The sequence below is a fragment of the Sorex fumeus genome, unplaced genomic scaffold (assembly GCF_029834395.1).
Source record: "Sorex fumeus unplaced genomic scaffold, SorFum_2.1 ptg000044l, whole genome shotgun sequence".
Lineage (NCBI taxonomy): Eukaryota > Metazoa > Chordata > Mammalia > Eulipotyphla > Soricidae > Sorex > Sorex fumeus.
Window position 1 is genome coordinate 20105119 of NW_026606101.1, and position 2795 is coordinate 20107913.

Genomic DNA, 2795 nt, shown 5'->3' on the forward strand with positions numbered 1-2795 from the left:
TCGGCATGGGGCCCTGGCCTCTTCCAAAAAGGAAAGCCACTCAGAAAAAAAGAAAACTGCCATGCAATGTGGAAAGGATCATTGTTTTCATTCATGGCGTTGGGCCCACTGGATATTCACATGAAAAATAAAACTTGGGCCCTACCTCACACCATATGCAAAACAAGAGTCAGTGCTAGGTGGATTGGGGAAGCTAAAGGAGAGTTTCAGGGACCCGAGCGATAGTACAGAGGGTAGGGTGCTTGCCTTGCACACGGTCAACCCTGGCTGGAACCTGGGTTGGCATCCCATATGGGTCCCCAAGCCCTGCCAGGAGAGATTCCTGAGTGCAGAGCCCCTGAGCACTGCCAAATGTGTGATCCCCCCCCAAAAAATAATAGAGTTTTAGATTAGAAGAGTAAGCCCTGAGCACAGCCAGGTGTGGCCCAAAATTTTTTAAAAAGGAAAAGAAGAAGAAGAAGAAGGAGGAGGAGGAGGAGGAGGAGGAGAAAGAAGAAGAGGAGGAGGAGGAGGAAGAGGAGGAAGAGGAGGAGGAGGAGAGAAGAATAAGAAGAAGGAGAAGGAGAAGGAGAAGGAGGAAGAGGAGGAGGAGGAGGAAAGAAGAAGAAGAAGAAGAAGAAGAAGAAGAAGAAGAAGAAGAAGAAGAAGAAGAAGAAGAAGGAGGAGGAGGAGGAGGAGGAGGAGGAGGAGGAGGAGGAGGAGGAGGAGGAAGAAAGAAGAAGAAGGAGGAGGAGAGGAGGAGGAGGAGGAGGAATAAAGAAGGAGAAACCTTTTTCCTTTTTTAATTTTATTTTATTTCTATAAAATTGTTCACAATAATTCATTGCACTTAATATTCAAACACCAGTTACACCACCATGCACCGTCCCACCACCATAAGAGCAAAATGTATGAAAATTGTTGTGTTTCATCCTGGAGCCATTTTAAGCCCTTGTATAAGAGATTACAACTATACACGTTAAACCCAAACAAATGTGTGCTACTTTTTGGTACATTCAGGGGCTAGAGTATGAAATGTCGTGTGGCCACACTTGTGGCCATGTGCTCCAGGATTTCTAAAATTTAAAATATTTTAAATTTTAGTAGCACAGCAGTAGGGTGTTTGCCTTGCATGCAGCCAACATGGCCAACCCGAGTTCGATTTCTCCGCCCCTCTCGGAGAGCCAGCAAGCTACCGAGAGTATCTCGCCCGCACGGCAGAGCCTGGCAAGCTCCCCGTGACGTATTCGATATGCCAGACACAGTAACAACAAAGTCTCCAATGGAGACGTTACTGGGCCCGCTCGAGCAAATTGATGATCAACAGGAGGGCCTTTTATTAAAATATGATTATAGAGCAGATTCACTCATGGATAAGGCGTATGTGGCTCTCTCCCGGGAGCTTTATTTCAGAGTTTCTGAATCTTGGCCACTGATGAGATTATATGGCACTAGAGGCAATTGATGGGTGTGGCTGCCAAGCTACTGGAAAACTGGGGAGCTGATGGTGAGGAGGCCCAGTCCTGCTCTGAACGAGCTTGGAGATCTCAGTCACAGGTCCTGCACACCTGGGTTTTTCTGCAGGTTCCCCCATGGGTGAGGCTCATCCGAGCCTGTGGACAGTGTCCTTGAGCATGGCTGCGGTTGAGTTCTGGAGGGAAAAAAATCCTTTTCTTGGGAGGATTTTGTAGGTTTCCATATAGAAGATGTACACATCTCTATATGCATGTATTAAGATAAAAATGTGACTTTCCCTATTAATTTCTAAACATTGTAAGTTATATTAGTTATATAGCTAATGTTAAATCATAATTGTCTAATTACATATTTTATAGTAAATATGAATAGTAAATTGTCTAATTCCATCTTTTAGTCAGGGTGTACCTGGGTTGATATGTAGTCTCTCTGTCTTCATGCATATCTGCCCTCTGACTCTTCACTGCTGTTTAGGGTACCACACAGTGCCCTTCGCAATGCAACAGGTGTGACCCCCGTGCACTGCTGGACCTCCAAGGATATGGAGAGGTCACAGGACCTCCGTCAGACCCCTACTGGAGGCAGGTGAGAGAGATTTCACAACTTGGACCACACCTAGAGGTTCTCAGTGCCTACTCCTGGCTCTGTGCTCAGGGAATCACCCTTGGGGGTCTCAGAAACCATGTGGGGTGCCAGGGGTGGAATCTGGGTCAGCTGAGCATAAGGCAAGCACCCTCCCCACTGTATTATATCTCCGGTATCCATATTTCATAACGTAGGTGTAGGAGAGTTCTTCAGCAGACCAGTAGCTGAAGCAAGACTATCACACATTCTCTTCACCTCTTTCATTCTTTTCTTGCTCCCAGTGCTGGGGATCAAACCCAGCTCTCTTGCATGCAAAGGCTTGTGCTTTATCACCAAGTCATATTCCAGTTTCTCCCTCTTTGGGAGGTGTGGGGGTGGCTTACCCAGTAGTCAGGGCTTCTTCCTGGCTCCGTACTCAGGCATCACTCCTGGCAGTGCTCCGGGAACTGTATGGGGCGCCAGGGATGGAACCTAGGATAACAGCAGGCAGGCACTGCCCTATCTGCTATACTGTCTCTCAGGTCCCTATTCCTTGAGTGAGGAACAAAGTGTTTAAAGGGGCTGGGGAAACGCCCTCAAGTTGCAGGACTGTAGTTCTACCATCTTGGCATCTTGTTCTCCAAAACCTCGCCTCCTCCAGCCTCTGCCAGTGGTATCCCGGGCTGTGCAAGGGGCCCCACTTGCCAGGTTGCCAGAGTTCCTGGGCTGAGCTGGGGAGGCTGCCAGGCGGCTGCAAGAGAGGACATGTGGCCAGG